The following is a 12,399-nucleotide window of genomic DNA, read 5'->3' as shown; positions in this document are numbered from 1 at the left end:
GTTGACACCCATGTGTCAGAGGCAGTCCCTCAGTTGTCCACTCAACACACTTCCAGGTTGCACATGGATGAGTTCAAACAGATTCTGTTGCCTAGGTAGAAGGCAAGAGGGCAGGAGGTCATCAAACAGGTTCTGAGCTCCTGGGTAGAAAGCAAGAGGGCAAGAGGTAATCAATCCACTGCAGGCCCCCGGGGCAGGCACTGTCAGGCTGCCCCTCAGCGAAGCCCTAGGAGCTTGGGGATCGTTCTCTGCAGTAGTGGCTAGGGTTGGCAGAAGGGCTGATGGAACTGGGAGTCAGGTGTGACACACAAGAGGTGTCTGTATCCACAGACAATTTGTCACGAGGCAACCTGGGCTCGAAATTGTGGATTCCTGAGTTCTAGCTCCAATATTGGAGAGACAATACAAGGGCGCATCCTGTGAAAACAAGAACAGGAAAGCAACACTTCTGGGATGCTGCTGGCTCTTCTCAAACCTGGTTCTGTGCTGGTTTTCTGATTAACTGACTTCACAAGGGCCCCGGGACCTGAATTATGCCCCTGTTTGCTCTTTGTCCTGTTGCATTTCCTCTCTTACTCTCAGTGTTACTAGTCCTAGCCATTCCTGGCCTATGCTTACCTCAACGTTTGGAGCGCTTCATGTGATGGGGCAGTGGCTCACATCTCCACGTCTGGGGTTTAGTCACATGTTTGAGAATCCAAGCTCTCTATCCAGTGTATTGCAAAAAGCCAACTGGAAAAAAACTTGGTTCTTTGAAAAGATAAAATTGATAAATGTTTAGACCAAGAGAAAAAAATGAGGAGACTCAAATTACTAAAGAGAAAATTACTACTGACCTTACAGAAATGAAAAGGATGGCAAGAGGATATTGTAATCAGAGAAAGCCAACAAATTAGATAATGCATACGAAATGGAAAAATTCCTGGAAACACAAAAATTATGAAAACATACTCAAGAATAAAAAGAAAATCTGAATAGGCTATAATAAGAAAAAAAGACTGGATGAATAGTCAAAAGCTTCCCAACAAAGAAAAGCCCAGGATCAGATGGTTTTACAGTGAATTCTACCAAACATTTAAAGAATAATTTTTTAAAAGAATAATTAATACCATTCCTTCTCAAACTCTTTCAAAGGATAGAAAGGAAGAGAATACTTTGTATCTCATTCATGAGGTTAATACCAGGCAAAAATATCAAAATAAAACTTTATGATGGGGCCGGCGCTATGGCGCAGCGGGTTAACGCCCTGGCCTGAAGCACCGGCATCCCATTTGGGCACCGGTTCTAGTCCCGGCTGCTCCTCTTCTGATTCTGCTCTCTGCTATGGCCTGGGAGGGCAGTGGAGGGTGGCCCAAGTCCTTGGGCCCCTGCACCCAGCGGGGAGACCCAGAAGAGGCTCCTGGCTCCTGACTTCAGATCAGTGCAGTTCCAGCTGTTGCAGCCAATTGGGGAGTGAACCATCGGATGGAAGACCTCTCTCTTTGTCTCTGCCTCTCCCCTCTCTGTGTAACTCTGACTTTCAAATAAATAAATAATTTTTTTTTATTTGACAGATAGAGTTAGACAGTGAGAGAGACAGAGAGAAAGGTCTTCCTTCCATTGGTTCACCCCCCAAATGGCTGCCACAGCCGGAGCTACGCTGATCTGAAGCCAGAAGCCAGGTACTTCTTCTTCCTGGTCTCCGATGCAGATGCAGGCATCCAAGCACTTGGGTCATCCTCCACTGCCTTCCGGGGCCACAGCAGAGAGCTGGGCCGGAAGAGGACCAACTGGGACTAGAACTGGCGCCCATATGGGATGCCGGCACCGCAGGTGGAGGATTAACCAAGTGAGCCATGGTGCTGACCCTAAATAAATAAAATCTTGAAAGAAAACCTTTATGATAATAGTCTATGAGCACATATGTAGCAATACTCAATAAAATACTAGCAAACCAAATCATTGCCATAGTAAGAGTCATACATACTTTGACTGCTATGGTTTGAACATGAATTGGCTCACAGACTCGTGTAGGACTTTAAACTCCAAAATAGTAAGAGTCATCATACAATAACCAAGTGGGATTTACCCCAGGGATACAAGTGTGGTTTATCTGATTATGATGTTCAGGAAGTGGGCCTAGTGGGAGGGTCTTGGGTCATCGGTGATGTGCTCTTGGGTGATGTGCTCTTGATAAGTGGTCCTCGGGGGAGGGTTGTTATAAAAGCTGAGTCTGGCCTAGCTGGGTTGGGCCTTGCTCTCATTCCTGACTCAGCATGTGATCTTCCGTCTGCATGCATTTTGCTGTGGCCGTCTGCCACCTTCATCAAATGCCGAACAAATGGGCCCCCAGTTTTGGGTTTGAACCTCCAGGACCATGTGCCAGAATAAACCTCTTTTTCCTTTGTAAATAGCTTGTCTGGAGTATTTCATTACAGTAATGTAAAGATGACTAATACAGTGACCAGGATTTATCCCAGGAATACCAAGGGCAGTTCAATGTGCAAAAGCCAATCAACTTAATACACTGAGTTAATGAAATCTTCTCAGAATATCCAACATTCTTGCTTGATGAAGGGAGCTTAACAAACTGGAAATGGAAGGTGATTTCTTCTTCTTCTTTTTTTTTAAGATTTATTTTATTTATTTGAAAGACAGAGTTACAGAGAGAGGTAGAGACAGAGAGAGAGGTCTTCCATCCGCTGGTTCACTCCCCAATTGGCCACAATGGCGCCGATCCGAAGCCTGGAGCCAGAAGCTTCTTCCGGGTCTCCCACATGGGTGCAGGTGCCCAAGGACTTGGCCCATCTTGTACTGCTATCCCAGGCCATAGCAGAGAGCTGGATCGAAAGAGGAGCAGCTGGGACTAGAATCGGCGCCCATGTGGGATGCCGGCACTTCAGGTCAGGGCGTTAACCTACTGTGCCACAGTGCTAGCCCCATGGTGATTTCTTCAACATGATAGAAGCCATCTATGAAAAATCCACAACTGGGGCTGGAATTCTGGAGAAGCTTCTGCCACTCACCTGGGATACCTGGATGGAGTTCCAGGCTCTTGGCTTCAGCCTGGCTCGTCCCAGCTATTTAAGCAATTTGAGGAGTAAACCAGTGGTTGGAAGATTAATTTCTCTCTTTCTCTCTCTCTCCTCTCTTTGTAATTCTTCCTTTCTGTCTTGCTAGCTCTATAACTTGGGGCAAGTTTCTCAGCTTTTCTGAAACTCAATTTCCTCAACAATAAAATGCATTATCTATCTCATGGGGTTTCTATAAAAATTAAAATTAGCCCTGTGGGGCTGGCTCTGTGGCTCAGCAAGTTAAGGCCCTGGCCTGCAGTGCTGGCATCCCATTTGGGCACTGGTTCAAGTCCTGGCAGCTCCATTTCTGATCCAGTTCCCTGCTGATGTGTCTTGGAAGGCAGTGCAAGATGGCCCAAGTGCTTGGGCCTCTGCACACACGTGAGGGACCTGCAGGAAGCTCCTGGTTCCTGGCTTCAGCCTGGGTCTGTCCTGGCTATTGCAGCCATTTGAGGAGTGAATCAGTGGATGGAAGATCTCTCTCTGTGTAGCTCTGCCTTTCAAGTAAACAAACAGATCTTTTTTAAAAAATTAGATCATGCGCAAAGTGCTTAGAAATGCCAAATCTGATAACAACAAGTTTGCTAGTGGTTTCCCGTGTGCACAAGTAATTAGTCCTGGATCTCTTCTGCTGTGACTGCATTGGAGGCGGGGACAGACTTTTCCAGCCCTAAGGTACTTAAATAGAGCACTCACTTTACATGCACAAGGTTGGTTTATTTGCCAAGTCCTTATACTCATTCATCCCTTCCTGACCAAGCCCTCAGGACAACATTCCTCAGGGAACCCCTATCTCCTTCTTTGTTTTTTCAGTACAAGCAGACAGGTGGCAGCTAGGCTGTCTGACAGCCTGGGAACAAATCACGTTCACCATCCCATCAGCCTCCACACTCGAGCTTGAGATGGGCATGGGCTGTCCAGGATGCACTGTTGGTGAAGGAAATGCCCCATTGGTGCGAGAACCCTGGGTTCCAACACGCAGGTGGTAATCAGGGTTGGTACTCATGCCCACTTCTGGAGGAAGATGGATGGTGGACCAGAGACTCTGGAGCTCTGCCCTAGCACAGGTGGTTTACTCAGGCCACCTGCTGGCCACTGAACCCCTAGGAAGGACCAGCCTGCGCCACCCAGCTTTCTCAGGGCTCCTGCTCAGGGAGGCTGAGCCAAGAGCAAGAGCGCCTTTGGCCGCGCTAGCTGCCTTTTCTCAGAGAATGGCAGCAATTTCCACCCAGCTTGCCAAACAGGGAAGTGCTCTCCTTAAACAACAGTTAAAGAGAGGACTCCCTTTCCCAGCTAGCCAGGGTTCTCCAGAGAAAAACTACTCACTTTTGACTGTTCAGGAACAACTGCTCGTTTCCTTTCAATGTTTGGACTGTTAACTCCTCAAGAAAATTAAAGGATATTTTCAGCTGCTGGTAGTTTGTATTTTTCTAGAGCGAGCAGTGGTAGCACTGAGTCCTAAACTGAGGATTGGAGATTTTATCCATGGAGCCACATTTTGAAAACAAGACCAGACCCTGGCCTGCACAGAGGTTGTGGCTGAGGGCTTAGTACCCAAGCACAAGCATACATGTCTTATGAGAGAGGAAGGGGCAGGGAGGCGGTTCGTTGCCCACTCGACACCTCACCCATCATCTGCAGAAATAAAGCCCTCCAAACCCTGGACTTCTTGCAGGATTTTCCAGCTCAGTGATGCTGATTGAATTAAACATGTACTAACTTGTTGAGGAAAATGGTCGTGATGGATAGAGGGGAGGACGTGGAGTGAGCAGAGATTCAGACTGTGGTGCAGGTCTGGCACCTGTGCAAGGGATGGGAGAAGGAAGGAGGGCGAGGTGAGAAGAGCCTCTGACTGCAGAGCCGTCCTGAGAGCGCTGGCCAGGCTGACAGGAAGCCCCAGGGCACAGATCGCCTGTGGGGGGTTCTTCCTGTTATTCCCTCTTGCAGCATTGAATGCACTCAGGAGCACTTCAGATGCTGTTCTCGATTTGCTTATGTGGTTGGTCTGATGACCTCACTGATCAGTGCTTTCCTGACGGCAGAGGCTACGTTGACTTGTCTCACGATGGAATCTCCAGCGTTCACAAGGTGGCTGTATTTTGCAGTGGGCACAGAATATTTGATGAGTGATGTATCTAAAAGGGTGATTTGCTTTTCAAATTTTTGCTCGCGTTGCACACCAGGTGGTTCTTTCCTAACCACAGATTCTGTCTAACTTAGATGCTGCCCACACCACTCCTCCTTTCCATCTGTAGTGTCCTTCAGGGGCACTGCAGTGCCCCCACTGCCCCCTTCTGTGGACCCCAGACTTGGATCTTGGTTTTTTTTGTATCTTCACTGACAATCATTGCAGCTCCGGATAAAGTGTTTGTTGCAAAACTTTGTGCTGCAAACTTCTGTTGTAGGATCCAAAGTTCAGGACAACAGATGTGCCTCCAGAGAGGTGGGATAGGAAGTGGCCCTTTAGAAGTTAATCAAAAATGAAAATACAAAGATGAAAAAATAAGGGCTCCGAGAACTTACTAAGCAATATTAATCAGTAAGGCCTTGCTCGACTTAATAAAAAGTCCATCTGATAAGGAACAGAAAAGATAACGTAATAAAGAGAAACTCGGGGACACAGTGTCCAACAGGCCCCATCCCAAGAAGATGGGCTGGCCAGACCCACAGAGATAACTGATCAGTCCTCCTGGCAGGTTTTGCACATGTTGCGGAGAAAGTCGTGACATTGCCCAAGGCTGATATCACTGGACACTTTAAATCAGATAACTCCCTCATTTGATTTTGCTTTTAACCTCACCAAGCCACCTTCTGATCATCAGGCTCCAAATTGCACGGCTATGAAAAGTGTACTCATCAGGCAGCCTGAAAGGCCCCGTGCTCTCAGTAGCTTTGCTTCTAACAGGAATGCCTAAGTACCAGGTTTTGGTTCAAATCCTGGCTCTACCTAACAACCATGCTAATGGTGTGAGAGTGGGGATTTGTTTCATTTTTCCCCCAACTGAAAAACAGATTAGAATATACCGTAGGATTGAAGGGAGAATAACGAAGCGATGCATGTAATGCACTTAGTATATGGTTTAGCAAGTGATGAATGCAGTCGCTCAGCTGGCATTCTGATTGTATATACATGTTGTACACATACATGTAACAGTGCTCATCAGCCTTGGAACACAAAATTAGATGGCATTTTAGTCCCACAAGGTCAAGGCCCAGATCTGGACCTTGGGGAATCACCAAGACGAAAGACCCTACGCCAAGCCTTTACCTCCCGGCACCCTCTGTTCACATGAGTGATGTCTACACAAGGCAAGCAGGAGGTGGCTTTATCTGCCTGGATCGCCTCCTCTTTTCCTGACCTTCATCTTCCCAGATCTAGTTTTCGCGCAGAAGTAGATTTCACTGTACTGTGCTTACGTGGAGTCAAGAACTGCTGTACAATGAGGAGTGCGCTTCCAGAGCTGTCTTTGATCTTCCACATTTTTCTTTTTCCTTGCCCTTCATACTACAGATCAAAAGCACCCTCTTCTGAGGGTGGACACACAGGCTGTTTTTCTAAGGGTCACCATTTGGCCTGCCCCACGTCTCCACCCACTCTTTAGGGAAATACTCTCCAGGAGACACCAAACACCCTGCCGTCAGTCTCAGCCCAGGCCTCAGCAGGCTGGGAATGGGCCCACTTCACAAACAGGCAAACCGCAGACGCTCTGGGCAGATTAAACCGTTTATTTTGCTTTTCTTTCCAGTTATCAGACTGCTCTATGTTTATTCTATCTCACACACACATAAGGCAGATCTTGTTTGGAATCTGCGGTCTTATTAACATTTTCCAAGAGCAAGTAAGTACAAAGGCCTCCACACAGCGCTGTAAGGATTTGCATCAAAATCTGGGACAGGAGCCGGCGCTGTGGCGTAGTGGGTGCAGCGTGGCATCCCATATGCGCACCGGTTCGAGTCCTGGCTGCTGCGCTTCCAATCCAGCTTTCTGCTATGGCCTGGGAAAACAGTAGAAAAATGGCCCCCAAGTCTGGGGCCCCTGCACCGGCATAGGAGACCTGGAAAAAGCTCCTGGTTCTGGATTGGCGCAGCTCCAGCAGTTGTGGCCATCTGAGGAGTGAACCAGCGGATGGAAGACCTCTCTCTGTCTCTCTCTAACTCTGCCTTTCAAATAAATAAATAAATCTTTCAAAACAGTGTCTGGGACAGTGCTTTGCTCTGAACAAAAGCTTTGCCCAGTGGCAAAGCTGCAGGGACAACCGTCGGGCTAAGTTTGAGGCCTCACCCAAAAAACACTGCAGGGACCCCTCAGTTCTTCCAAGTCAGGACAACACAGCCAGACTTTGAGAGATACTGCAGCCGCCTCCAGTGGGGCTGGCTGGCCTCAGGAGAGCCTCCACCATGCACCCAGGTAAGCGGCCACCCATCCCGCTCTGGACAGCCCACCTAGGGGCGGACAGAAAAGATCAAATCTCTTCTTCCCTGTGCGGTTTCCTTTCGCTCCTAACCCTCGGAGGCAGTGGTGATTATCACCCCCTCTCGTACAGGCGGAGAGACCACGGCTACCGGGGTCAATACTCTGTCCCGAAGCACACAGCCAGCGAGACACAGAGCCAGGGCTTGAATGCTGGGATCTCTCAACCCTCGGGTATCGAAGACACACACAGTCCAAACCGAGGGCTTTCTTATCAAACCAGGGGTCCGCGTTTCACCAGGATGAAGTGCCCACTGCCTCAGGGTCCAGTCCGTTCCGACCGGCACCACTCAGAGGCTCGGTCCCAGCTGGCCACCCGCCTCCCCGGGCCACAGCGGTCAGGTCCGGGCCCGCCACCAGCCCCGAGACCCAAGTGGACACAGACCGAGGGGCCGAGGCGGGAAGCCGCAGCCCGCGCGAGACCTGAGCGCGCGACCCACGCGGGCCGCCGGGCTGCAGCCCCGACGTCGCGGCCCGGCGCGCGCAGACCCAGGGCCGACGCCCCCGCCGCGCGCAGACCCAGGGCCCCAGGCCCGCCCCCGCCCCTCGGAGGTTTTCGCTTTCGCTTTCCTGCCGCGGTCGTTGAGGAAAATAAAGCGGCCGTGACCAGAGCCGGCGCAGTTGCGATCCGGCCGGCCGAGGGGCTCGGGAGTGCGGCGGCGGCCGGCCCGCGCCGGGTGAGGTAAGCGCAGCCCCTTCGCGGCCGCCTCGCGGGCTCCTCCTTGCGGACCCGGCGGGCCGGACGCCAGGCGCCCGCTGACGCGGCTGAGCTGGCCGGGCGGGCCCGGGATCCCTGCCGCGGGGTGGGGAGGGTCGCAGGCCCGGCCCGAGCCTCTGGGCCGGGGGGCCCGGGAGGCCGCAGGCAAGCGCGCCTAGGGCCTGGCAGCCTGAGGTGGGGATAGCGCTGTGGCAAGGTAGGCCGCCTGGGCGCAAGTTTAATTTGTGAAGAGTATCGACTTTGCCGGGTTTTTGAAGATGTGAGTGAAATGCCGAGCGGAGGCCTCCCCTGAGCTCACCGAGGAGCTCGAGGAGCTCGTAGTCTACGCCGCGTGTGCTTTTTCACTTTCTAGGTTTCCCAGCTCCGATGCACCTGGGCGCACCTGAGTGCACTTGGGTGTACCTAGGAAGCTTTCCAAATGTTCCCTGCAGTTCACCTGTTAATCATGGGCGTGGTTAGGGAGTCGGCTGCTCCCTCCGCTCATGCTTATGTGAAATGAGGGGCTCTCTCTGCAGGAACCCCAACCCTCTGGCTGGTTTAGATGGTCAGGGACTGGACGGGGCACTCAGGGGCTGTTCCCAGACCAGACAGTTTCTGTCCACGCATCCATTAGGAGTGTGAAAGATGAGCGCTGCCTGGCCCTTGCTCGTGACCAAGTCGACACAGCCAGTTTGTAACTGCACCCCAAGGCTGTGAGGCAGCCCCTGCCTTTAGCGTGTTCCCCATCCCTTGCAAGAGAAAAGCTGTGCACAAGTTACCTGCAGGCAGGTTTTGTAGGACAAGAACAGATGGCAGGATCCTGAATGCTGAAGGCGGAGGCCAAGTCTTTGGGCACGTGAGGTACAATTAAGAAGTGACAGTTTTTTGCATGCCGATACCAAAAACTGCCTTTTATCCCAAAAAAGTGGATTCAGCCTAACCACATGGCTCTGACCCTGAATTACTGAGACAGAGCCTGAATGCTCTTTGACATCACGTGACCCAGCGTCCTGATGTTTACAGCATGTCTCAATCCCAGGGTAGTGTTTTTAGAAAAATGCTGCTGTTTGCATGAGCCGGAAAGCTAGATTTTGACTCTGGTTTTGTGACTTACCTTCCTTCTGTCCAGAACCCTCTTCTCTTGCCTCCTGTCAGACGAATTTTGCTTGCAGTAGATGTTCTTTGCCACTGCGCCCTCGCCTTCCTCGTGTGGGTGACAGGGTGGCAGTGTGGGCAGAGGCTGCGTTCTCACCTCCCCAGGTTCTCGACGTCTTGCATCTGAGAACAGAATGACTCAGCTGAAGACCAGCTTCATCTTCCCCACCTCCTTCTTCGCTCCACAGCTTGCTTCATCATTCATTGGTTTAGCCGCCAGCTCGTGATGGAGCTTTGAAAATTACATTTTTAATTAGGAAGTAAAGGGTGGGGTTTTGTTTATTTTCTGTAGGATCTCAGATCCCACTAACTTGTCCTATTCTTCAGTTTAGGCACACTATAATTTTTGTTTCATTTAGAACTTTTTTTTAAGCTTTATTTATGAGAGAACAGAGAGGGAAAGGGACCTTCTATCCATTGACTCACTCCCCAAGTGGCCACAACCCTCAGGGCTGGGCCAGGCTGTAGAGGCTCTTTTATTTTATTGTTCTCCTATAACTTTCATTTCTCTTCTAACACACAGCCCTAACGTTAGGCAACCACAGTAGATTGGCATATTTATTGTGTGTCCTCAAGTCACCTTTCATCATGTATCTTTGAAAGATAGGTTGTGTTTTGCTTTTGCTATTACTCACCTAAACACATACTTTTGGGCTAAATCACGTTCTGTTTCCTGTTCCCACCACAGTGTGCCTTTGATTAAATCCACGTTACTTTACCTACATCTAGTTTGTTACTCCTGATTGTTGCATAATTTTCTATCAGAATTATACATCACAAATGTGCTTAGCCAGTTCCCAGGGGATAGACCTCCGGTGGTCCCTTAATTCCTTCTTCTTACAAACAGTGCTTCAACAAACACCCTTTAGCTGTTTCCATATGGGCTTGTGCAAGGTTTTTCCCCGAGAGAGATGATAGAGAGATGTAGATAGATAAGGCATCGCTGGTTCTACAATACTTGCATGCTGTCATATTAAAAATTGCTACTTTGTGGGCCGGCGCCGTGGCTTAACAGGCTAATCCTCCGCCTTGCGGCACCGGCACACCGGGTTCTAGTCCCAGTTGGGGCACCGGATTCTATCCCGGTTGCCCCTCTTCCAGGCCAGCTCTCTGCTATGGCCCGGGAAGGCAGTGGAGGATGGCCCAAGTCCTTGGGCCCTGCACCTGCATGGGAGACCAGGAGAAGCACCTGGCTCCTGGCTTCGGATCAGCGAGATGCGCCGGCCGCAGCGGCCATTGGAGGGTGAACCAACGGCAAAAAGGAAGACCTTTCTCTCTGTCTCTCTCTCTCACTGTCCACTCTGCCTGTCAAAAAAAAAAAAAAAAAAAAAGCCACTTTGTGCTGCTCTGGGTTTGTAGGAGATAGCTTTTATGTGCTAGTCTCATGGGTCCCACCTAGTTTGTGAGGCAGTTGGGACATTAAGGCCAGTGGTATTCCGTTGAAAACAGATGGGTGAGCTGTAATAACCTTTCCCACCGTCCATTAATGTGGTGGATTGCTTTATCTTGATATATTCTTAATACACTTTTGGATTTGGTTAGATAAGGTTCTATTTAGTATCCATGTTTACAAGTGAAACTAGCCCATATTTGCCTTTATTTGTATTGTCTATGTTCCAAATTTCAAAATTATAGTAATCCTAAATTAGACAACATTTTCCCTATTTTTCTATCTCTTAAAGCACAGGTGGGAAATGTCTGCCCCACAGGCCGTATAGAGTCCATGAAATCATTTGGTCTGGCCCTGCGAAGGCAACCACAGGCAGGACTCGAAACCCAGTTGGTCTGTAGCAGGCTAGTTTTTAAGCTGATAATTTTGTTTGGCCCACGAATGATATTGTAAATATCCAAATGGCCCTTGGCAGAAAAAAAGGGTCTCCACTCCTGTACTAAAGCAACTCATTTAAGATGGAGATTGTTTGCTCCTTAGACATTGGCAGAATTGGGACTGGCACTGTGGTGTAGGAAGCGAAGCTGCTGTTCTGCAGTGCTGGCATCCCATATGGATGCGGGTTCAGCTCCTGGTTATTCCACTTCCAATCCAATCCCTGATAGTGCACCTGGGAAAGCAGCAGCAGATGGCCCAAATCTTTGGGCCCTGCACCCACATAGGAGACTCAGAGGAAGCTCCTGGCTTCAGCTGGCCCACCCCTGGCCATTGATGCAATCTGGGGAGTGAACCAGTGGATGCAAGACTTTCTCTCTCTCTCTGTAACTCTGCTTTTAAAATAAATAAATATTAAAAAAAAAAAAAAAAACTTGGCAGAATCGTTTCTGGGCCTTTTGACTAAGATCAAGTGTAGAAGTTGGCAGAATACATTTACATAACCTTCTGGGCCTGAGACTTTATTTAAATTTCTTAAATGGCTACTCACTTTTCTTTTTGTCGTTTGTGTGCCGGTTTTAGCAATTTTTGTTTTCTAGAAATTTATTGCACTTATATTTTCAAAGTTAGTATTGTATAGTTATTTTTTTAAATGAGATTCTTTAGCTTATGTATTTATTTATGTATTTATGTATGTGTATATGTATTTTAAAGGCAGAGTTACAGAGAGGTCTTCCATCCTCTGGTTCACTCCCTAGATGGCTACAACAGCCAGAGCTGGGCTGATCTAAAGCCAGGAGCCAGGAACTTCTTATGGGTCTCCCACTCAGATACAGTGGCCCAAGGACTTGGGCCATCTTCTCCTGCTTTCCAATGCCATAGCAGAGAGCTAGATCAGAAGTGGAGTAGACAGGACTCGAACCAGCACCCATATGGGATGCTGGCACTGCAGGCAGTGGCTTTACCCACTATGCCACAGCACTGGCCCCTGTAAGTTATTGATGTTATTCTTTTATAAGTTTTTAAAGTCTGTTGTACTTGATATTTCTTCATTTTTTATCTTTTTTTTCCCTCCAAATCTTATATCAGTTATTCATCAGTCTCCCTAGAACTTTGTCAATTTTCAGTTAAGTACTTTGGGATTTGTTAGCTGCTGTTAGCTGCTTTTTTTTTTTTTTTTTTTTTTTTTGCCTCTATT

Source organism: Lepus europaeus, chromosome 4 (genome assembly GCF_033115175.1).
Source record: "Lepus europaeus isolate LE1 chromosome 4, mLepTim1.pri, whole genome shotgun sequence".
In the NCBI taxonomy this organism is placed as follows: domain Eukaryota; kingdom Metazoa; phylum Chordata; class Mammalia; order Lagomorpha; family Leporidae; genus Lepus; species Lepus europaeus.
This window is presented reverse-complemented; position numbering follows the sequence as displayed.